The following is a 25,111-nucleotide window of genomic DNA, read 5'->3' as shown; positions in this document are numbered from 1 at the left end:
ACTTTCACCACCAGAGACCTGGCTCCAAGCAAAGTACCTTGATGCTAGTTTTCCACCACTCTCACAGCAGTGGGAGGAGACAGCAAGGAGATACATGCATTTATGGAAATGAAGCTCTACCAGTGTTGAGACACAGATGTGTTCCCACACATCCAGCAAGAAAGGCGAGAAGTGGCCTGGTGCTTGTCTTTGCATTCCCACTGTCTCCAGCTGTTTCATGATTCCCCAATGCTGCAGAAGGCTTGTGTGCTTGTGCTGTTATGGGTTGTCATAATTCTGGGTAGACCTCAACTTGCAGCATTGTGCTGCTGCAGTTCCATGTGATGAAATGCAGATATAGAATACAAGAGTCATGTTTGCCCTCAGAGCTTGCTTGTTTCCTGTGTTATAACTTCCACTACATAGTTGTCCTTAAAAGTTGAAAGTTCTGGAGTTTCCAGCTTTTCCTTTTGAAGACTATTTCACAATGTCTTGTAGTCACAGACATCCATCCTTAAATTTCTTTCTCCTAATTTCATCTCAGTATTCCTAATTAAATACCCATATAAATAATTCCTTCCCACAAGTAGAGCCAGACTGATCTTTCAAGTGCATGCAAGAGAACCTGAATTTCCCTGTGCCTGTAAGAAAAATGCAAAACTAGCACCATGAAAGTTCCTAAACAATATTCTTTCAAATTTGAAGTGATGAGTATGTTAATATATACAGTTATTTTGAGCTTGGATGAGGTATAAAATATGAAACAGAACTGAAAATAAATAAGCAATTAAAGACAAATAGAAATTCTAAAGTTTTAAAAAGCCTTTACTGCTCTTTCATATTAAATATATCATGTCACACACATATCTTTCAATCTCTCTTTGAAAATGTATTGCCACACTTAAATATCCCCACTGTTTTGTGGAGCTTCTTGTGAGACTCCCTGACTAGCACAACTTTCTGAAGTGGTTAATAAGTTATTCCAAAGCCTTCTTACTGATAACTTAGTGGTAACAGATTATTTGTTGAAGCAATGATTTTCACTCAGGCAAGGTGGTAAAAAATGCTGGATTCAGAACTTCAACTAAAAGTCATCAGCACTTTGTCCAATAATAAGAGATTGCTCCATATTGTCCTGGTTAAATTCTGATTTACCTGTGTTGTGTTAACTTTAAATTTTCCTGTAGTTTCAAATTGAAAGGTGTGGTTTTTAATACCCCTTCCCAAAAATGATTGTGCTGCATTTTTCTAGTACACAGCAGTGGGTTTGGTTACACATATTGCAGACACTGAGGGGAATCGTGGATGAGATACTCCAACCTCTAAACACCTTGTGGGACATCAAAAAGATCTATTTATATCAAAATTTACCAGTATAGACACTTTATTAAAATATGTAGTTGTTCACAGTTTGCTGTTCAGAGACCCATGTTATTCCATATATCACACATATCTCAGATTCAATTGCAGAAAAGTCAGCATAGTATTAACTGAGACTCAAAAGGACTAAACTAACAACAGTCAAAATCCTACAGGAGTAAAAAGAACCTTTAAAAATGCTCCAATTCAGATGGAATGACAGACATTTAAAATAGTCTTGTTTTCTTTAAGATCTCCAGGGAGTGATCAGTCTTATAAAATTGATTGATTTCAAAAAACACACTGTACACCAGCTATTGAGTCCTTGGTCTATTAAGTGAAATACCAAAAAATTATGTTATTTTTATTCTTTTTTGCACCTTGAAAGAAACAGAGAAGCTCCACACAACTAATTGCTGAAACATGGTTTTCCCTACATCATACATAGCTGGATTTGTGGATTTGTTTCCAACCCTAAGTCATGCCTAAGAGTGTTGGGTACCTATTCCTCTCCCAATTCATCTTGACAGGATGAATTTTATCAAAGGACAGTCAGTAATGACAGTCAGTAATGACTGACAGACAGACAGACAGACAGACATGTTTCTGACCCTGATTTCAGGGTGGATGAGGAGAGCACATGTCTGGATCATGGCCACTAGGGATGGGCACTTCTGTGGATTTCAGGGGGAAAGCCTGCTCTTTGCTCTGCCAATTGGAAAGGGCCTTGTCTGGAGTAAAGCCTACCAAGGAGTGAAATTAAAAAAAAAAATAAAAATAGAGGCCTACAGACACTTTGTGTGCAAAACAGATATAGTAATAGCATAATTATATATTAACATGGTTTTTTTTCCTTGGGTGTGATATGATAAGGTAAGCATGTAAGATTGAGGCTGGTAGCTGGAAGAGTCTTCCTGTGAGTTTTCCCAGAGCTTAACTGGTAATATTTTCATGCTGGTATTATTTTAAGAAATTTGTTGCAGTCTATCATTGTGACCCACTTCAAATCCCAGGGAGAGCTCTATTAATTCTGGAAAATGTCATCTCCAGAAAGGAAAGATGTTACAGATTTTTGGAAGCTCAGTGTTTTGCTACATCTCATCCTCAAAATTTCTAACAGTAGGATCTCCACCGCATACTACATAAAAAATAATTTTATTGAGCGTTTATGTTTATTTTAGCAAAATCCATTCCTATGACCAGATAAAAACTATAAGAGGAGGATAGACATTAAACTACAGAATTTATATCCAGCAGCAATAGAACATTATTTTTATCAAATGTGTCACTTTGGGATAAAATGAACATCTGATGTATTAAAGTAAGGCAGATGGGGCAAGTCATCAAAGGCAGATCAGAGGCTGGAAGAATTAGCACAGGACTCTTATGCCAGACTCTTAGACTCACCTCTTCTTGATATGTTTTTGAATTCCAATAGGAAATCACACAAACAAAACCTGAGCACTTAAATATTGAATTTAGAATTTCAAATCACAGATTGGACACCTTTTAAAAGCTGGTGAGAAGATTTAGCTTGGGAACAGATCATGCAAAACACTGAAGCACAGACATTTGCTGTGACAATGAAGAGAGCGATTCATTTTTGGAGTTCTAGCTTCACTATTTGACTCTTCAAATCACACTTTCCCTGTTGGGAATAGAAGAGACCCTTACAAAGCTCGGGGCTGAACATCCTCACTTCTTCTTTTTAATGAGGATTGGTGAATTCAGCACCTTGCAAGAATTGGTTTATGTTTGAGGAACTACAGTTCTATGTTTTGCTGTAATTTGCTCTAAGGTTGAGAAAATCTTCCCTCAGTAAGTTATGGTTGGAGAATTATTTGCACACTGAAAGTAAAATTTTTAGATCATAAGAACCAGGCCTATATGCTGCAATCTACTTATCCAGGGGTTTATCCAAAACACATAAATAAAATCTACTGATTCTTTGGGGAATACCACACAAGTACATCTAAGCCAAATACTGCCTTTCTGCTGCAGCAAAAAAGGATATAAAAATAGGAAGTCTATCTCTTTGGGCTGCCCCAAGACACATAGCAGCAAACCAGCAAGACAGCTAAAGAAAGGCATAACTAAAGACCACTTGACTCTAGCCTTGCCCAAGGGAAAGAGAGGGTGGCAGTCCCTGGCTGTCCCAGGAGCTCTCTTTGCTGTACATGTGGAGCTGCTGATCCAAGAACTTTGCAGAACTGCCAGGTGGCCTTGGGATGAGAGGCTAAAATGTCACCTCTCCCCTTTCTTCCTCATGCACTTTTCAGAAGGTGGTTGATTCATGCATCTGCAGCTTCATGACATGACATTTTGGTGGCAGAACCTGCTCAAGATGTTGCAGCCCTGATTTCCCCATGCTACATGCATCCTGTGTGGCAGGACCTGGCAAACAGAGACTATTCCTTTAGTTTGGAATGGATGAATCATGGTTCCAGACATGACTTTTAAGCACACTGTCTCTGGACCTCAGCACTTCCTGCCCAAAACACTGCAGGTCTCTCCTAAATTTTCACTTCTTCTGTCACCAGTAGCTCATTCCTGCCCCATTGCAGCCCAGCTGCAAGAATGACTGCTAGCACTGGGGAGCCTGCTAGGGAGGTCACAGACATGTAGCAGGTTCTCTCATGTTCTTCTTCACATTCCAACAGGTCCCAGAGCATAGAGACATTTTAGGGCTAGATGGAGAGGGAAGTGATACAGCCATAAAAGAAGTGAGGGTTCTTGTGGATTCAATTTCTCCTTCAAGTTGTGATCAACTCCTAGGATGCTTCATAAGACAATTAGAGCTTATCTAAGGCAGCATAAGCTCCCTAGAGATGTGTTCACACTGTCTAATTTTAGACATCTAATATGTGTGCTCTGACTAGTCTTCTGCACAATCCTGTCTCTTTCTCCATTAACTCTGTGGGAGCTCAGGCACACAGGCTCTCCCCACGCTCTTCTGTATTGTCTCTTGCAGTTACAAGTCCAAAGTGGTCAAAAATACTGAGACCATTTGCAGAAGCTCCACTCTACTGAACTCCAGCAGCAGGGGCTGCTAGCTGATGCAGGGAACAAAAACTCCCCAGCATTTCTTCTCCTGATGGACCTGCCCATGTATGGCTGGGCACGAGGAGGTATCCCTGTCAGCAAGCACTGCTGTGTGTTTGCACACGTGTTCTTTGTGGTACTCTCTGAAGAGTCACCTTTGGCATAGATGGCCATGCCTGAGCTTCTTCTGTGTCCCAAGGGAATGGCAAAGGGATTAATGAGGCTGGGGTTGTTATGTGAAAGATACAATGCAATAAAAAGCCTATGAAATGAACATTTCTTGTCTTTTCTAAGAGTGGGTGACACTTTTAAAAGGTGTTTATCTATCACTTTAATCTTGAATAGGTTGAGATATGTCTTGCAATTGCAAAGTGCTTCAAATCTTATCCTTCAGGGGCATTGTGTTGATCTGAAAATGAGATGCACCAGAGACTGAAGACTGTTCACTTAGTTGGTTATAGGAGCAAATTGTTATTGATAACACACAGATGATCTTCATGTGATTATGTCTCCATGTATCTGGTTCAGTGACAGCTGTTGGCAAGGAAGATAAAAAGGAAATATATAAAATCTCAAGCAGATGTGGGAGAATTAAAAGAAAATGAAAGAAACATATTTTCATAATATATGAGCTGGTTTTTTAAATTATTACATTAAAGACGGACATCTTTTTCAGGAATATTCAGGAACCCTGCAACATTGCAGGAAGAAGGTAAAGTAGCATGGGTGGTAACTTCTCAGAAGGGGTTTTCTGGCAGTATGCTTATACAGGATGATAACTAGCAGAGTTGTATCTTGCCAAAGCAAGCAGCCTTGATGAACCAAAGATGAATGTAGAGCTGATGAAATCCTAGTAACAAAACCTCTAGTGCAGTTTGAGATTTTTCCTGTGCTTTAAATCATAGTCAAATGCTTTTCTGCAAAACAATAATAGTCTCAGCAAAAATGTTTTGTCAAAATAAAAAAGAGTAAGCTATGAAAAGAAAACCCATTTAAACTTTTGGAAGAAGAGGGGAAATCTAACAAACCTAAGAGGTCCTTCCTTCCTTCCTTCCTTCCTTCCTTCCTTCCTTCCTTCCTTCCTTCCTTCCTTCCTTCCTTCCTTCCTTCCTTCCTTCCTTCCTTCCTTCCTTCCTTCCTTCCTTCCTTCCTTCCTTCCTTCCTTCCTTCCTTCCTTCCTTCCTTCCTTCCTTCCTTCCTTCCTTCCTTCCTTCCTTCCTTTTATATAAGACAGAGACCATATTATCTAACTGACTAAAATATTTGAAATTAAAATGACAGCAGCTGGAGACTGATTGGGAAAAAAAGATAAATTCATACTCTTTTCAAATTAATCTTGATATAGAATATCAGGCCTCCAGAAGAAATAGTTTTAGTATCAGATCTAACAAGGTAAGAAATATCACTATACAGGGAAGAATATGCACACATGCCTTTTCTTCATATTTTTTGAAGAGTCACACATTTTACAACACTAGATGCCCAGCCTTCAGCTGTAAACCTATCAAGTAATTTCAGTACTACAGTACATTAATTGGACACCAGAGCCCATGAACATACTTAATTGAGCAAGATAACCAAGAAAGAGCAGAACAAATGCTGGATTTATTTTCCAATCTAAGTAGATATAAAACTGCAGATGAAACTGCTATCAAATGGCCATTTTGAGAAACACAAAAAAAAACTTGATGCATACTTTGTCAATTTCCACATGTTACAGATCTTCAATATGACACCAAATTAAATCATACTGTCTAAAGCCAAGTTCTTGTCCACCTCTGACCTGAATAAGGCTCACAATCCTGCTCTCATAACTTCATGCATGTTAAAAGATGAAAACACATCCTCTTAATCAAATAATCAAATTTAAAAGTAGCTTTTGATCATATTGTTTTAGTAAAGTTAGTTGTGATGATTACATACAGGGTACAGGAAAAGCACGTCTTTAAAAGACTGCAGCCAATGTCATTTACCAGAAATTATCTTGGCCCAGGATAAGTTATAAAGGCCACTTTAAATTATAATAAGGTTTTTATTGCCAAGAGCACTACTCTCTTCAATGCAAATCTTCACATTTCTCTCCCCAAAACAATTGACATACAAATGGTTGGTCCAGAGATTACAGTCTGCAAATGTTAATTGTTCTTTAAAGTGGTGATTGAGTGTTACCTCTCTCAAAAGTAAGAAATCTATTGATAAAACAGTAATAAATTTGGCTGTGCAAACACGTACTCATGAGAATATTCTGGTCATGCTATAATAATGGAAGATAGGCAGTAGCATAAAATCTTTGTAATATCTCCTAGCATTCTAATATATTATAAGCTGAGAAACTAAATGAAATACATACCAGTATATGCTGGTTTATTGTGTCACAATACAATAAATTGCAGAACATTACCTAATATTGGTCACTAGAGTTAAGTCCTCCACAAGCTGCAGCACAGGAGTTCTCCAGACTCAGCCTGTACCTGTCTCTGGTCACATTAGTGCTCTGCTAAATTATTCCTGAACAATCTGTGTTGAACATGCAATGCAGAAAAGAGACCAGGAAAGCACAGAAGAGAGGGATTTATGAAAAACAATTGGGTGCCCTTCAGTACTTTTTTCTTTGAATGAGAACTGAATTATTTTTACTCAGCTAAAATGCCACAGATATGCTTTAGACCAGAAGGAAGATATTAATCTTATTTTTTAGCAGGCAGTTCAGATATATATAATTATTGTCCTAAAACAATGAAGAAAACCAGTCAATTTGTCAGGCTTTGACTCTGGTTTCATTTTCTCAGGATAAAGTGGGATATTATTACTGGTGCGTTTACCTCTGTGTTCTCTTCCATTATGTTGGATAGAGGCTGAACTTGTTTATTCCATTCTTATTTTTCACATATAGGAAATATATCCCTGCTGTCACTGGAAAGAGACTGTGAAGCACAATTTATTCCTCAATGCAGCAAAAAAGAAAAAAAAATAAGGGTCTTAACTTCATATAAGCTAATCAAATTAAAAGTCTAGTCTAATTATGTAGACTGGTACTGGAGGAATCTTCTTGGTCTTCATCTTCACCATGAACACAATACTGGCTTTTTTCATGACCACTCCTTACATTATGTACCAGACCCAGGAAGTATTTACACTCAATAGTGTTCATCTAACTGCATTGAGGCTGACACTGTATCTCTCTGAATTTGTGCCAGTGTCTTCAATTCGATAACAGCAGAGTGAGAAAAGGTTAAAGTAAAAGCAACAAAAGAGCAGGCAAACATTTCTTCCAGAAATGTTCTGAAAACCACACAACTTGTCACTTAAAACTTGGTTAAGTATCATAGTGTTGTGCCTTGTTACTTGATTTGTATGACTCTAGATACTAATTATTTTATACATGCTTTTGTTTTCCTCCATAGTCAGTAATTGTAGATTGACCTGACACGTGAAAGACAAGCATTGCAAAAGACATGACCATGCAAGGTATTTTTCTGGCATGAAAATCAGTTTTAGTGCCATTTCCTCATTGTGATTTCTGGCAGCAGTTCGAAGAAATTGGCAAAAGTAAGAACAGGTCAAGCACATCAGTGGCTGCGTGCTGCTACTTGATTGGGGCAAGTAAGTCAGTCCTGACCTCTTGGATGGTGGAAGAGCTGCTGACAATGGAACATGAGACAGAATGAAGTGAAGGAAGACCTTACATCTCCTGCTGTCCTTGCTGAAGTAGGGGTCTCTCACAGGGGGTCTCCTCTTTAATCAGGATAGTAGAGGCTCATAACCTGTTGAAGGAACTCAGTAGATATTTGTGTGCAGCTCGTTAGCTTTGCAGTCCTCTAGGAAAGAGAAGCTGCTCTTTGAAGAAGCACAGGATACCTGCAACAATTAAGTTCTTCATAGAGGACTACACAGACTATCACATATGCTCAGAGACTTACATAAGAATGATCTTAACTGCATCAGTTCAGGTTTTCTAATAGACTTTTGCACTGGGTTCCCAATGGAGAGAAACAAAGGTGCTACATAATGGCAGCATACAGGGTCTCATTAGCCTGCTGTGCCTGGAAAATAAATAAATTAAACAGTCTGGACTGGCCTGGAAGCTGCCACTATCTTCAAGATCATGAAAAAGAATTTCAAAACAAAATTACAGGCTTTATGCTATTAGGCTGACCCTGCAAGACAATACATTGCTTTGCTGGCCTCTCTGCTTTCCTTGTGCTCGGTGTGCAGAGGAGATCTCTTCAACTAGGGCCTCCATTCCTAAGGGAGAATTAAGGACTTCACTTGCAGTGTGTAATCTAAGTGCATTGCACAGTTTTGCTCTTAAAATTCACCCTCATGTTATGGTTTTGCCCATTTCAGAAAACTCTGGTGGTTCTGCAAGGCCAGAGATCACTCATAGCACCTGCACTGCTCTGTCAAATGCTGACGTCTATTATAAAAAAATTTCATTTTCTGAATGTTAAGATAAAAGCCTCTCCAACCAAATAATGGCTAGGTACCTTCAGGAAATAGCACCAGAAATCAAATGAAGGAACACAGGTGCTAAGAAACTGCTTCCTGTGTTGGTTTAAAGGCTATCAATTCTTGTTATTGTACAATAAAAGAAATAGTAATCTCTATGGGATAACTTAGCAACTTGTTCTTCCATTAAAACTGGATTTACAGCAGTAATCTAAATTATTTCAATAGCATTGACCTAGATATTGCTTCCAGAGCAAAATCTTACTGCAAAGCTTGTAGGAGAAAGCCTTTTGAAAAGTTTTTTTTCTTTGTTTTTTTTTTTTTTTTTTAAGTTTTTCCCAGAAATCAACCTGAATTGCTTGTTGAGGAGCAGCTCCATAGTCACTACTGCTTTACCAGACAAACTAAACACACAGCTCCATGACTGTGTGAAGGTGTTTACTGGCAAGTATGTTAGAATGAAAAAAATTAATGGCAAAAAAAAGGGAGCATCTAATCACTGTAAGTGACCTTCGGATGATAGATAAAGTTAGGAGGAAAGATACAAGCAAACAAAAAACACAGTGGAGCACAATGGGCTAAACTTATCCCAAGTATAAATCCAGCCAGCTGGCCAGTATATGATTGTCAAAATGTGTTTAATGGAGAAAGAAAAAGAAAAAGAAAAAGAAAAAGAAAAGAAAAGAAAAGAAAAGAAAAGAAAAGAAAAGAAAAGAAAAGAAAAGAAAAGAAAAGAAAAGAAAAGAAAAGAAAAGAAAAGAAAAGAAAAGAAAAGAAAAGAAAAGAAAAGAAAAGAAAAGAAAAGAAAGAAAAGAAAGAAAAAGAAAGCAAGAAAGAAAGCAAGAAAGCAAGAAAGAAAGAAAGAAAGAAAGAAAGAAAGAAAGAAAGAAAGAAAGAAAAAGAAAGAAAGAAAGAGAAAGAAAGAAAGAAAGAAAGAGAAAGAAAGAAAGAAATCTCTTATGGAACGTAGTACACTGGTTCTGTTTGGATAAATCAATATGCCTTCCATAATGCCACTCTTGGAGATCAGTTCCTCATTACTGCACTGCCAGGATCAGGCAATGATCCTTGCCATTTTTCTGACCCCTTTCACGACCCTTCTTTTTCCCCACAGTGTTCTATGAATACCCAATGTGCTATTTTCTTGTTATCACTGTAAACAGGGGGTTTAGGCATTTTTTTTACCTATATCACCATGGAAACAAGATCTATGTATACATGTATGATTAGTCTTTCTCTAGAGTAAAAGCCTTCATTATCTATGCAAGCTTACGGCTAATTGTTCTTCATAAGACATGGGTGTCTTATTCCCACCTACTACTTCAGAAATCATTTCATGTAGTTGCACATAACAAGCTGTAAAGAAGGTTTTATTAAGCCAATAATGCAGATATAATGCTTGAGGAATTCCTTTTGGATTGGATATATTTATTTTTCCAAACATTTTGTTTGAGAGAAAACGAGATTGCTATCTGCTGTTTCCTTATTTTTTTGCAGGAAAGCAAAGGGTTGTTGACTTCCTCTCCCCTCCCTTCCTTCCTTCTTTCTGAAGGTACTGTACTCATCTGAAAAAAAAAAAAGAGAACGAAATGATTGTTCCTGTTCTCCTTCTTAAGTCATTTGAAACATTGTCCCTGATAGTTTTCTAAGTTTATTGCAATCCCTGCTCGGGGGGTACAGCGGGAGAGAGAGACAGATATGACAAACATGAGAGCAGGTAGTGTTTAGGGCAAGACTCCTTCCAGCTTCAACAACTGGTAAGTTAAGTAAAATGCTTTTATGGCTAACTCTTTAGAAGTGCAATATATATATATATCTATCTGCTTTTGTATTAAGAAAAGGCGTTAATCAGAAAAATGTATAACTGATAAATTAATAATAAGCATATGCATTAACAAGCAGTCTTTTTACGCCAGGGATACCTATAGTCCTGTTTTTAGATATTGGTGCTACTACCATATGGTTTAACCTATGCAGATAGGAAAGTATTTTCTAATGAGACTGATCATATTCATAATATAATACAATTTTGCATATATAAGTCCTGCTTGTCCAGAATCTTGTTACAGGTTTCACTAACTTTATCCCAACAGTTTCAGCGAGATTCACTGTGCCATTGCTAAAATATAGAGAGGAACTGTGTCATATAGGAATCAATGTATTTAATTTATCATCTGCCAGTATTGTAGTCTGCTTCAGCACACCAACCTGTGTTGTGTTGGGAGAAGAATTGCTGGGGCTGTTTTTGTTCCCTTCAAATTGCATTGTGTTTAGGGTTACACATGTTTATCTCTACTCATCTGTGTATATGATTAGTCTCGGAACAATGACATTTAAGAGGTGGTAAGATGGTTCCTGGATCTCACTTGGAAAAAAACAAAACAAAAGAAAAAGTTCATGTCGTGCAGTACATAACAACTCTGAGGCCGATCACTCACATCAGTAGTAGGATGGACTCAATTGTATATCTCTTGTTTACATTTTTGTAGACATCAATAATGTTTTTCATGTTGATCATAAATGCATCAGAATGATCAGAATTGCCATGTGAAATGAGTGATTGAATGCAAGATGTTTCAAGTATTACATGAACACTTTTATTGAAGCAGAATGCAGAGGTGGTGCAAGAAATAAGACAGGCGTCCATTTCTTTGCATAAGGAGAATTTGCTCATTTTATGATTAAGTACTTCTTCAAGCTGCTGCTCTCTGCAGTGCAGGGTCCTCTGCAGGATGCCCAGAGCCCAGACAGAGAGGCTACAAATGGTGGGCAGACATTGCAGAGGGGTGGCAGGCAGCTCCATCTGCCCCACTCCAAATCCTGCTCCTGCCCTTCTGCCCTGGGACAGCCTCCTGCTCCCACCCCTCACTGAAACAACTGGTGGAAAGGACTTTCTGCCTCCCTCTCTCTGGTGTCTTTCTGTGGGTTTTTCCTTAAGAAGGAATGTACTACCACAAATTCAGCCCAGTTTCTGGGTAAGTTGTAGATTCCTTTTGCTTTGGGAGCAGCCAAAGGGGGTTCTGCCAAAGGAGGTGGAAATAACTTGTTTCTTGAACTCCTTAGCTGAGTGTTACCACTCTCTAGCTTGGTACGAGTTAATAGTTTATTTGGTTATGCTAACTCACTAACAATTTCTTACCTGTTCATAACAAAGGTGTGCCAGGTCTTGCTGTGAAAACCATTTGCCACATCTTCTCCTTGGGATGTCTGGGTTTATTCTTATGTGATTATATACTGATTCAAATTAGAGACGTGATTTGGACAACTATTTTGACAGTTATGTGTCAAACACCTGGAATACCTTTAGGAGTCTTCCAAACACACACAGAAAATTACATAAGCTCTGGGTTTGTGGTGGTATTTTGTTCGAACTGCAGGGTGTTATCTGGATTGCAATCACTTGTAAGTTTTTGGTCTGGTTGGTTCAGAAATTCAGTTTGCCATGTAGGTAAAAGCAAGCTGCAGCCTTTAGGTACAGATTTTATTTCTGAAGATTATAAACATTTATGTATTCTCTAGTAAATCCTTTTTCTGAGGCATTGTCATACATAAAATACATAAATATGCACAAATTTGCTCAAATCATAGTAGGTGAACAAAAGCAGGTGAAAACAGTAGGTGGACAAAAACATACTGTTTTAAAACCCAGTTCTCAATAATAAGTCCAAAGAGCTTTTTTTAAAGGAATGCTTAGTAATTTGACAGTAAAAAACTGATTTTGAATTTTGAATTTCATTCTTATATTTTACCTATTAGGTTTACTTCCTTTAAAAATACATCTCTGCAATCCTTTATTTATTTTTGTTTTGTATAATTTATTGCAAGAACCACTGTAACATTATTTAGTACAACAGGAGCTTGTAACAGAGCTAATATCTTTCTTGAGATGTCAGGAAGATGATTTTTTGGCTGACATGTTATTCCTACATCACTGAGATATTTACAGCAGAGAAAGGTACAGTCTGAGTCTGCATTGGGTGCAGATTTGCTTCTAGTTTACAGCACAAATTAAATATTTGTGTGATGAATTTTTAGTTATTCACCCAATATTTGTGAGAGACTGGACTGTTAATGGTTAACAACTCAACTCTTAAAATTACAAAAAGTACTCACAAAAGAAGCCAAGAATAAAAAGAGACAGTTTGTGTTTATTTTGCTTAAAATATTACTGCTTCTAATGCTAATAGCCATATTTATGTATATAATATATTTATGTAAATGGTCAGTCAGTGCATGTATTTGCTCAGAGAATTATTTAAAGCCATTATTTCCATTTTATATGTTCTCAGTTATAATGAAATAAAATAGAGAAGAATATTACCTTTGTTTGGAAATAGAAAAATAAAGCTACACCAGTAATAGCAGAGAGGTTACAGAAACAATTTGTAGCCCTGGAAATCCCAAGTGAACTGGTCTGGTACAAAAAGCATTGAAGCTAAGAGAAATCTTTCTGTGAATGTCAATTGTCTTTTTATATCTAAAACCAGCTTCTTTAATGATGTGAACTATTGAAACTTTTTGGATAGAGAATAGTAGCACATTCCTAGTAACATTTTGGCACATCTATTGTACATTTCTAACTGGGAGATAATTTGAAGCTTTGAATGTCAAGGAGGTTTGTTTGTTGGTTTTTTAAATTGTTTTTCATTCTTACAAACAAGCACATCAGCAAGAGCCTTGTTTTAGGACTATCAAGGTCTAGAGAAGATGGTGGAGATTTGAAAGACAAGATGTGCATGTCACAGATAAATGCAGTGTTGTGTCTTTAAGGTGTTGTTCCTTGTAGTGCTAAAGAGATACACAGAACAGGATAAGCATGAGAGGTTGAATGATGGAAGCAATCCAAGACAAGCCCCATACACAGAGACAGAAGAGTATGTATCTCAGACAGCACTTAGATGGTTTTCAATCTTTGAAACTGCCTCAACTCAATGGTGCAGGAAGATTTCTGCTCCATTCTTGTGCACATGTCAGCAGAATGGCACCAAAAGAAACAAAAGCAGTAAAGGCTGCAGAAGGTAATGGGGAATTTTCTGTGGCTGTGGTTAAAGGACACAAATCAGTGATGTGTAAGGCAACATCTTACTTACTAGTTGATAAGAAATGATCCACAGTTTCTGATCACCAATGCATCAGTACCAACTAATCCAATCAAACTGCTCCTTCAAACAGACCTTATAAGTGCTGTGACACTGCTACAGGCTGTCAGTTATTAATTTATTTGATTGCCTAATCTTATAACCCAACAAATTTAAAGAATAAACCACCTATTAAAACCAAACAGTTACTTTCTTCTTAAGTGCAGTAATTTTCTTTGATCTAGCTTACGATCTCAGAAGATCACTAAAAAGAAAGGAATGTCATCTTGGAGAAGAAAGAATTATCGAGAGACAAATAATGCAAAGCCTTTGAAAAGAAAGAAACAAATCCAGGGGGAAAAAAAGAGACACAAATTTAGTTGGGATTCTTAATTTTTTGCTGAAAATTTATTATTCTGAAATTGAGACTGCAGTTTTCCATTGCTGTAAAAAATGCATTGGCATTTTATAAATGATATTCAGATTTTTATCCAAAGAAGAGGCTTAAGTTAATCCTCAGCAATTATTTAAAATATACATTGAGTTGCACGCTGGATGTGTATTTTTTGTTTATATCTACCTGACAGGGACTAGTTCTTCTTGCTTGACTTCTAAAATACTAATGATCCAGTGAAAATATTACTTAATCTTTGGTTTAGTTCCTTCTAAATATAAAAACGTTTTTATTTGCTTCTGTAAAATAAATGGTTTTATACACATTACTCTGCTCTAAGTGAAGCACAGCATTTTCTTTTTCAACCAACAATTCTTAATGTACTGTAAAAACTTGTAATGTCACTGGTAGTAATTAAACTAAGTAATCATGTAGTAAACGAAAATATTTTTTGCGCTCTGGAGGTTATGGGAAGAAATTATGTAAATAATTTTTTTTACTTTCATTTCTAATTTCCTACTTTTTATGTTAGAAAAAACCTGTTATCATTTAAATATAGGATGAAATACCACTCTATTTTTAATTTCTCTTCCCTTCCTCCCTCTTCTACCATGAAAGCTAAAACACGAACACATTTTCCTCCTACTTTGTGAATGTGCAGGAATTAATTTGATTTAAAGGAAAAAATCTCAGGGTGAAAAGTGTGTTTCCTGAAAACCTATTTTTCCCTTGTCAATCTTCAGCAAAGTAAATTTGGAAACACTCAACTTTTAATCTGCATATGCTCATTAGAAACACTAGAATTCAGAGAATACTGAAAAATACGAAGTTGAAGGCTGGCTTAATTACTAAAAGGGACAAGGTAAAGAGAGCCCCTACACTGATAACACCACCTTTTGCTGAGAGCTTGAGGCAGGTACAACTGATTTGAAATGGAAAGTAAGTCTGTGAGAAGGAGCATACATTTTTAGCTGTTTTTCTTGGCTGATGCTGTAGTAGAAGGGATGCTAATGCACAGCAAGTAGGCATCACCCACACAGTCTCTGTCTGGAGGCCTGGTGAAGAACAGACACAGCCTAATTTCCCTGCATGGGAGAATCTTGGTCTTCCCACAACGAGGACTGGATGTGGTGGCTCTGGGAGAGAAGCCTGTGGTTTTGCCCCTTCCTGTTCTGACACCAGCCCCTCTGATAAGCCACAAGTGTGTTGACTGGGAAGGAAAAGAAGATTTCTAGCCTTCCTTTTAATTCATTTGTTGCTATTCCTGGTTGTGAAAGAGCCACTTATACTTCAGTCTTCCCTTTTTAGGGTTGCACTGTAACTGCTAGACCCATTTTGCAGTGATGAAAGTCTTCCTGTTTCATGGTGGGCTCTATGCTGGATCTGCCAATAAAGACTTTGTCAATTGGAAAGAGTAAGGCATGTAGTGTTTCAGTCTGGTGTTTCAGCTCCAGATGAAAATTACTTGAGGGCATTATTTGAAAAGGGGGCATCTCATACTATACTTAAAGTTAGCATAATATTTTTCTACTAACCTGCTTTTTCTTAAAAGTATTTAGAGTACATGTGCAATGAAAACAATATCAGGAGGTGGAAAGGGAAGGGATGACCTGTTTTTAGAGCATCTGTCAGCTTCTAAGGAGCAGCAGAAGTTGTTTGAAGCATCTGGTAGGCACCAGCCCATGCTGGGTCAGTTCCTTAGTGCAGATTTCTGGAGCTGTGAAGATCATCCTGTATTTGTCCAAAACCAATGTCCTGTGATAGGAATTTGAGAAAACTGTAGAGGACCTCCTGGAAGAGCAAGCTGACAACAATTTCTTTTTAGGTTCACCAGAAATTAAGCCCATCCATTTATAAATGAGCAGTAAAATGCATTTTCTATAGAACCATAGATCCAGGAATCATGCCAGTATGAATGCTATATCAAACAGTTTTCCTGCATAATTCTGCACTCACAATATGAAGTCATCAAGATTTCTGGAAGAATTTCATGTGTGTAGGCAGCATTTTGTCAGGATGCCACAGAAAAAGTCACATATATCAGAGAAATGGAGCTCACCAACTCCTCTTTCCTCTGCCAGGAAAACGGAAATACCAATCTTTCATTCTAAACACATTAATAGATTTTTTCATATCCAACAGAAAGTGAACTTCACCTAAACCACAGCCACAGGTAAAGAATACAGTTGAATGACTATTACTGGATTTTGCAGGACCATGATCAGGACTCAGGCTGCACCCTGGTGACTTGCTGCAAGAATTTTGTCTAGTTTGTTTCCTGCTAAAAAACAATGAACAGGCTCCCACTGGAAGGCAGTGAATCTGGTTAGGACAGAAAGTCATGGCAGAATTCACTGGGTAATGTTCCAATGCCCAGACCAGAGCCTTACCTGCTATTCCTCCTAAAAGACGACAATAATTCCTTAATTTTTCCAGGTTTTCTTGTGTGATACTTGTTTTTTCCAGGGAAAAGGTCCTGGGGGTGGGGTTATGGAGGTGTGGGTTGGGACTGGTAGAGACATTTGTATTAATACATATGGGGATTTCTCACAAAACTTCATTTTGTAATGCTAGTTGGCCATTCTTAGTCAGGCTGTACAGGCATAGTGGTTTGATGTGATTTTTTTGTTTCCTTTTCCTTGTGATGAAGATCTGAATTGAGTTAATATACAGAGCAAGTGTTTGTTTTACTCATGGTGAAGGATTAATACTACAGTGGGAAATGTTCAGAATTTCAGGTTTCAAACTATGTTGGTTTTTTCTCACTTTTTTTTTTTTCAAATTTCTTATTTATTTGTGATTCTAGTCAGTGTTCCAGTATCTGCTGGATACTTGGCTAAGTCTGAGCTGTCTTTCTCACTCAATATGCTAGTTTATTGAATTCAGTAAAACTAGCATTTTAAAGCTGTTTCAGTTTAAAATAATTAACCTCAAGGATTTTTCTACATATTGACCAAAGGAATTTGTTTTCTAATTGATGAAAATTGCAGAAGCAAGATAAAATTTGTTTTGAATTTCAGATTTTCTGTAGTTTTAGCAAGAAACTAGTGCTTATTTTTAAAACTTTCTACAAGTTAACAAAATCTTTAAGAGCAATATTCAGGATGTGTTTTGGGGATCAGAGAGGGAAAGTATTTTTGTTGTTCATGTCAAGGACATGACTCAAGTTTGGCATCACAAGTGAAGGGCAAAGGCAGAGAGGAAAGTATCTTAAATTGCTCTTGCAGGTACTTCATATGATCAGATAAAAGTGCCATTCTATGCTGGGACTGAAGAAGTAAACACATTATCTTCAAAGTAAATGAAGTTATCTTTAAGAAATGAACCCTCATTGAATGAAATTGTGAGATGTATATGCAAGCAATAATTATTCTGGACAAGAAATACATATTCAGAACAGTTTCAAAGCTTTAACAGAGGTTTTGTGCTCTGGCAGGTTGAAAAGCAGAACTCCCTAATCACAATGCAGATGTATCAAAAGAAGTTCCTTCCAATGCTTCAGCAATTTGCCTTAAGAGCTTTTAAAATGCTGTCTTGTTGATATGATTCTTATTTTTTTCTTGTTGGGTCTCAACAAAATAAACACAGTCCTAAGAACAGCACTGATATGTCTAATTCCTTTACTGTGTTTTCTGTTGTACTTAGGTTCAGAGGGAAATATCTAAGTCATTACTAAGCCAGCTTAATTACAAGTGAGCAATAGAGGCTAATAAGGATTAATCAGTCTTTACAGCCAAGCAGCTTTTCCAGCAAGAAATCTGCTCAGTCTTTAACTGAAATAAAATTTATTCAACTTTCCTAAAAGAATAGGAAAGCATTATCTGGTAATTAGTTTTAATAACTGGACACCAAGAGAAGTGCTATCTGTTTGGTAGCAGACAAGTTTTTATAAACAGAAACACACACACACACAGACACATACACACACACACACACACACACACACACACACACACACATAAATACACACTCACTTCTATCACTTTGTGGGGTGAAATCCTCTTCTTTCAGTTCTTGTAGGATATAGCATGGCTTACTGAAACACGTGGTACCTACCACTTTAGCAACCTTCAGTTTCACTATGAGTTTTGAATTGTGTGAAACAAGGAATTGAGCACAAAAGAAATGCAAAAGGCAATGGTCCTGCTGAGGACTAATAATACTCTTCCATGTTAAAAAAAATATCCTTCCATTAAAACTTTATCTGTTTTGGAACCTTTTTATGGAATCCCCTCCATATAATCCTTTTCTCCCTCGCCCCTTTTCCAATAATATGTGCACATTTTATCTGGTCCTTCTTTTTTGAGGTATACACAGTGCCCATAAGGTGCCAATGTCTGCTGATGGGGCAGCCAGCTGTCTGCCTTGAAGAACCAAGCTGAAGGTGGCCCCTAGCTCCCTTTAAGACAACAAAGAGATGGGAGGAGAGCAGACCATCTCTCTGGCCTCCACATAGGTGATAAGGACCCTGGGATTACAGTAGGAAGGAAAGCTCAGTGTATTTCCTTTTTAAAGGTCATGAATGCCAGCGAAAGGTTTGATTTCAAAATAACAGCTCAAATAGGAGGGTTATGGAAGGGCATGGTTTTTTTTGATCATTCTAATTTTGGATGTTCTTCATAGCTCTGTTATTTTTCTTAAAATAATGGTTCAAACCCTCTCAGTTCTGTTTATTGTGTTTAATGATTGTGCATTGTAGGAAAGATTATACCCAAAGTGTTATTTAAGGATGCTACACTCCATCAAACATTTTACTATTTTACTACAGAATCCTTCCCAATATGTACATTATTAATTTGTTATTTTCTTCACCCTATCTCTTTTTATATCTGTATGGAGAGAAAAAAAATCCTAAAGCTTCATGGATGTTATTTGATAATTTCCCAGAGGAAAATCTATTTAACACATAGTATTCCTACAGTGCCAAAAATGTATTATTTTAACTTGCAGTGGAAGATACGGAATAGAGAGGAAACAGGGATGGAGTGATAGGACTTCTCTAAACAATGATTAAAATGACTCCACATACTTCATGAAGGCAGGGACACATCCAAGGTTCCAGCCTATGACATGAAATCAGCTTATCAACTTAAGAAAAGGAAGAAATTTGTCTAATTGTCATCATCTCACAGAAGTCTAATCCCAAATCTTGTTCTCAACTACACCCCAGATATTCCATAATTATTTCAGTACAACACAGATGATGTCAGAGAGAATATTAAGTCAGCTGCTCAGTATGGGACCTGTTTAATTGAGTAATTAATTGAGCTGGCCAATCCATCATTAATTCCAATGCTGAGTGAGGGCAGGATCAAATTGCATTTTCCACCCTGTCTGTTGGCATTTTTAACTCTTCTACTACATGTACTACAAATGTCACCATTAGGGCCAACCTGATCTTGTCAGCCCTGAGCTTTGAGCAGGGTCTGAAAAACCAGGATATCTATGCCCATGTGCTCTTGGGAAACAAGTCCTGTAAGAATACTTACATGTAACTGAATATATGCTGACAACATCAAATTTTGGGAAAAAAACAACAGCCACAAGATGGGAGACTGATCAATTTCCCTCCTGAGAAGTTTGGACCAACATCTCTAACCTCTTAGAGGAGTTCCCTAGCTGAAGCCTGTACTGGTGACTCTGGTCTCCTTTGGCTGGAGCTGGACCTTTAGACTAGTAAAAGTGCAAGAGCCAAGGGGCAGGGGGCAGAGGCAAGTCAGATGTGATTGTTAGCAGCTGCAGACTCCAACCCTCTCGAGTTTCGACTGCTCCCAGGTGAAACTTCAGGTTACAATCTGTTGGCAGGAAGTTTTTTAAGATGCCTGAAAATCAGGCTGGAAAATTGACATAGTATGCCTTCCTGTTTCTTGTGCTCTTCACAAACCAGTGTCTTGGGTTAACTCCTCTGCTAGCCTGAGAGGACATGCCTGGTTTTACATCCTCCTGTGCCTCTCCAGAGGCTCTGTTTCCTCTAAGCTACACTGCAGGTTTTTGTGGAGGAACAGTGAAAGGCAAGGGCTGGGCCAGAGCCCACCCCGCTGTGGGCAGGGATGGGGCAGAGCTGCACACTGAACTCAGGGGTCTGCTGTTCCCTCTCCCTTGCACCCCAAAGCAGTTCTGAATTTTATCTTAGTACCAGCAAATCAGGCAGATGCAGGTGCTTAGCTGAGGACATAAAATCTTTGTCCCCTTACACACTTTTAGACCATATAATTTGCTGTGCCTTACAGGCTCCCATCATGTGTAGCTATGGTTTAGGGTGACTGTGAGAGCAGCTAACACTTCAGAGTCTCTTGACTTAATATTCATTTCATTATGCAGGTTGTCTCTGTGTTGCTGATCATTTTAGCAAACAGAATATAGAAGTAGAGAGGGAGTGAACAACAGATGGAATATAGAAGTGAAGGGGGAAGAACATGTAAGAGGACTAAGAAAACTCATAAAGAGGAAGAAAAAAAGGGGAAAAAAGGGGGGAAGGAGGATAAGAAAAAGAAAAATAAAGAACCAAAACAGGAGCCTAAACTAAACTCAAAAACTACTTAGTTCATAACCTGAAAAAACTAGTGAGGTCCATAGGGCTAAGTACTGCCAGAGGCATTGCCAGTAAGCTGCTAGGGTAGATGATCTGTGGGTAACCCAGAGACACTGCTCTGTCACCATCACCCACTCCATTGTAAGGCAAGGGAAGAGTGGAGAATGATAGCAAAGGTGTCCCAAGAATAAGCACACATAAAAGCAGCAAGAGGGATAGCAAACCATTCTGCTAATCTGACAGCTAAGCACTCACACTGGAAAGAGGAAATACTTCTGCAGATACCTCGCTACAACATTTGACAGCTTTTTTTTGGTTTAAATCTAATCAATGCAAACATGGAACACAAACCATGCCATAAACCCTATAAATGCATCTGATACCACAAACAGCACCCCAGCTTTGCCAGGCTGCATGGTGGCACTGATCCAGACTTTCAGAGGAAATCTGAAGATCTAGTTTAATACTTTCAGTAATTATCAAAACAAAAATCATTTGTAGGCTATGGAAAAGTGAATGTGTATCATTTTGATACTATTTTAAGGCATTTTCTCTATTATAACAAATACCAAAGTAACTATACTCTTCTGGAAGTGCTCATAGTGTCTTGCTCTCTAAAAATGAGTACAAAGAATGAAACAAATGAAAACAAGTTAAACACAAATCCAAGATGTGTTCAAAGACTATAGTTAGTGTAGGCAAATGGTTATGTTAAACTTCTGCATTTCTCAACTAATGTACAAATAATTATGGAAGTTAAAATGTTAACATTTGGAAGGAGCAAAGACAATTCAGGGAGACTATTTCTACTCCACAGTTTTCTTGAGAGGACCCATTTCTTTGTATTGGTGACACCTCCTAGACAATATTAATAAAGCTATGCATAGGAGGTCCTTAGACCAGAAAGAATTTCTAAAATGACTGAACTTCCAACATGAAGCTAGGATGATACCAAAATAGCAAACGAAGGGGGAAAAAAATTAATAAATAAGATATCCCTGGAAGTTCATTACTTGTTGTTTTGTTTACTGTGTCACATCAAGATGTCAGATTTTTAATCAACTGTGTTTGATTTTCATTAAGCTTGCCTGCAAAGGTTGCCACTTGCTGACATATGTTCTGTAGATACAAGGTTTTTTTCCATTTTTTTGAGGAATAGATGGGTTCCTATCTCATTGGGCAACAGAATCCATGACAAATAATAAGAAAAACTGCAAACAGTGCTTTCAGGTCCATTGGAAGACTTCCCACAGGCCTTAGTGAGGTCTGATTATGTCTTACAAAGAATTACAAAGGTTATCACTTTTCTTTTACCAAGTAGTGCTGAGAAAGAAAACCCCACATCTGTTGATGGAAAGAAGAAGTTTTATCCTGAAGCCTACTACCAGCAGATGAAGGTAATTTCCCAGGGAGAAGTGAAAAGACAGTGATGTTCTTAGTACTACAATACTAATGTAGGAAGAAAAAACCTGATCTGGTCCACTTCTCATTTTCAGTCATTCCAGATCATGTACATGAACAATTGTTTACTTGTTTCCAATTCCAATTCCATTAGTGATGGTAATCCAAAAAGGGAAGAGGAATGCTTATGGCAGTATTTTTATCTTGATAGCGCTCTCCAATTAATCAGACATATCCCTTGTAAAAGGCATGGAGAAAGAAATCTTATATCCATAGACAATTAAATTAATGGTTAAATCATGAACTTAGTTTAAGACTGGGTCTACATGCATGTGAGATTGAGAAAACAAGTGTTTGTAGTAAGTGGCATTGAAAAGGATTTGACTAAATGCAATGACTATCATTCCCATCTCAGGTTTGTTTTTCTAAAAACTTGCAGTATATTTGTGTCTCCTCATCAACATCTTCACTCACTGATTTTTGGATGCTTTCTGTAAATCCATATTTATTTTTACAAGGAAGTCCAAATTTTTGTCTTCTCCCAGCTCCAAACTATGGCAGAAGAGGTGCTCTATTCATTTGAAACATAAATAATCTTTGAGGTTAGCTTCAAATATTGTAGCATAGAAACTTGAAGGCTTTGATCTGGGTGTCTTAATATATACTTAGTTTATATATAATATGCACACAGCTTATATACTCAGATTGAATTTATTACCATACACTCCATATATGTTAATACAGTCCATTTTGCAAAATGTTGTGCTAGAAATTAGGAAATTTATGCCTGGAGAACATGTATGGAGAATATGCCTTGCACTGGCTTCCCTAGAGAATAGGATTGTAGGTTTGACACTAATCTTAGAGAAATTCTGTTGTGGGTTTGAACATGTTTTATTACCTTCTGCCGAGAAGGATTCATGCTTTCGTTGAAGGAAAATAACAAAGAAAATTGTAAGGAGGGGTCAGATGTATACTACCCAAAAATACTTGCTTACCAGTAATGGACATTTTCACCTTAGTGCAGGTGTTCTTGGCATTTTCAAAGTCTGACAAATTAGCTAAAGCAATCTAGATTCAGTAGGGATTTTCACTGCTGAAATGAAATTAATTCAGTATAATAAAGTCCCTCCATCAGATCCTGAGACAGATGCAAGTTTTGCATAAATAGCAAATGAGAGAAAACTGCGTAAATAATTTGCTAAGTTCAACAGCTGTATAACTGAATAAATTTAAAACCAAAACATATTTGGAAAAGCAGACTAAGGGCTCATTAAATCTATTAAGATAATGATAATTATTGACATAATACCAGTTGACAAGAATCAGTGATTGAAAAAAACCCAGCTGGTTGCTCAATAAAGCTGAAGCTCACCAACTTCTGAACTTTTGCTCAAGAAACATAATAGCATTAATTTTGTCAGTAATCCTTATGACATCCAAGAGAAACAGCTGTTAGTTTTAATTCTTTTCTTGTAAATGACCATATTTCAGGCCTCAAAAGGAGAGCAGAATTGCACTCTTAGAGGGCGTAATTTCCACAGTCCTATATGTTCAACTAAACATGAAATTTCTCTTCCAGAGAAAATAAGCTGTTCAGCCAATTTAGCCCCATTTAGACTTCCTACACTTTTGTCTATTTCATCTTCTTCTGAAAGAGCAAACATAAATGCAAACATCCTAATAAAGTAATCCTTTCACCTTTGTCATATCTCTTTCACTTATCTTAGCCTTTTTTCTGGATTTATGATTGTGTTGCCCAGAAGAAAAATCGTAAGAGTTGTAGTCAGTGTTTAAATTTGAGAAATTTTCATAACCTCACATTTTTATGACTGGATATATTATTAGTCTATAGACAGAAAGTACTTTCATCCAGGAAGCAGAATCTTGATTTTGCTAAATTCTTAAGAAAATTAGCTGTTGACTCCAATACTGGGTATTAACTGGAGACTGTAAGAACATATTTGCTAGTAGAGTGAATAAATAGCACAATTTACATACTTTCTTAAATCCTTTGTCTTAGGAATGAGTCCACATGAAGTAAATGGTGATATATATTCTGCATTAAACTCTCTTCCTCTTTCATGGAAGTTAACAAGATTGTTAGCTGCAGCAGAGATATTCTATTTCAGAAATTCCTACACAACCATCTCAAGTCACTGTAACTTTTTTTTCATGTTTTGAAAGGGGAGGAAGAGTTAATTTGTGGTCTTATTCTTCAAAATACTGTATTTACATTTACATAAAGAAATAAAATTTGAGGATGCTTGTCTCTTCTACAGAAACTGACTTTAGTTCTGGAGTGCCCAGTTTATTGGGGGTTCTTTTGTTTAAGGACCAATATATCATGGAAATCTCTGTTTCAGTGAGTTCCCAGTCCAATTTTTCAAAACCTAGTAGCTTATATATTACTGATAAAAGCTAGAATTTTCAATGACCATCCAATGTTTAGAATCACACTACATAGCACTACATTTTAAATAATAAGTTCTGCAGAAAGAAAGGAGTTTTAAAGTCCTTATACAAGAAACAGAAAAGGACCCTAGGTGATATTTGAATATAAAAATATTTAAATAAAAATGAACATTAAAATAATGCCAAAAATATAAATTCAAACTCCCTCCCTGCCTGATTTTTTGTTGATTATCAAAAAGACATCTGCTGCTCCAGAGCGAAGTAGAAAAAGAATACTGTGGACCTGTAATAAAACTTTGAAGTTGTCTGCTAAAGTTATTTAACGAACAAAGGACTGTTCCCTATGTGTATTTTGCATTGGGGTCAAACCTGTTGTCTCTTCTCTGGTTTCCTCAGAACTCATGTTTTTGTGGAATTAAGTCCTGGACATAGTTAAGATCATGCCTCCATTCAAATTAGCAA

The 25,111-nt window shown here is 37.2% G+C and overlaps 1 protein-coding gene across 4 annotated transcripts in view; it reads left to right on the top strand.

Annotated features, from left to right (window-relative positions):
* Positions 1-10,430: 10,430 nt before the first annotated feature.
* ZNF366 (zinc finger protein 366) overlaps positions 10,431-25,111 on the top strand; it is a 36,556-nt gene continuing 21,875 nt past the window's right edge. The window contains exons 1-2 of one of the 4 annotated variants that reach the window (XM_056514479.1): positions 10,445-10,586; positions 22,155-22,230. The gene's annotated coding sequence lies outside the window, so the exon portion shown is untranslated. Of the gene's footprint in view, positions 10,587-11,615; positions 11,805-22,154; positions 22,231-25,111 lie in introns of those variants that run through there. The other 3 variants (XM_056514480.1, XM_056514478.1, XM_056514481.1) reach the window with 3 other exon arrangements.

Source organism: Oenanthe melanoleuca, chromosome Z, assembly GCF_029582105.1.
Source record: "Oenanthe melanoleuca isolate GR-GAL-2019-014 chromosome Z, OMel1.0, whole genome shotgun sequence".
Classification (NCBI taxonomy): domain Eukaryota; kingdom Metazoa; phylum Chordata; class Aves; order Passeriformes; family Muscicapidae; genus Oenanthe; species Oenanthe melanoleuca.
The sequence above is the reverse complement of the archived record's forward strand: the minus strand, read 5'-3'. Positions and strand labels throughout refer to the sequence as shown.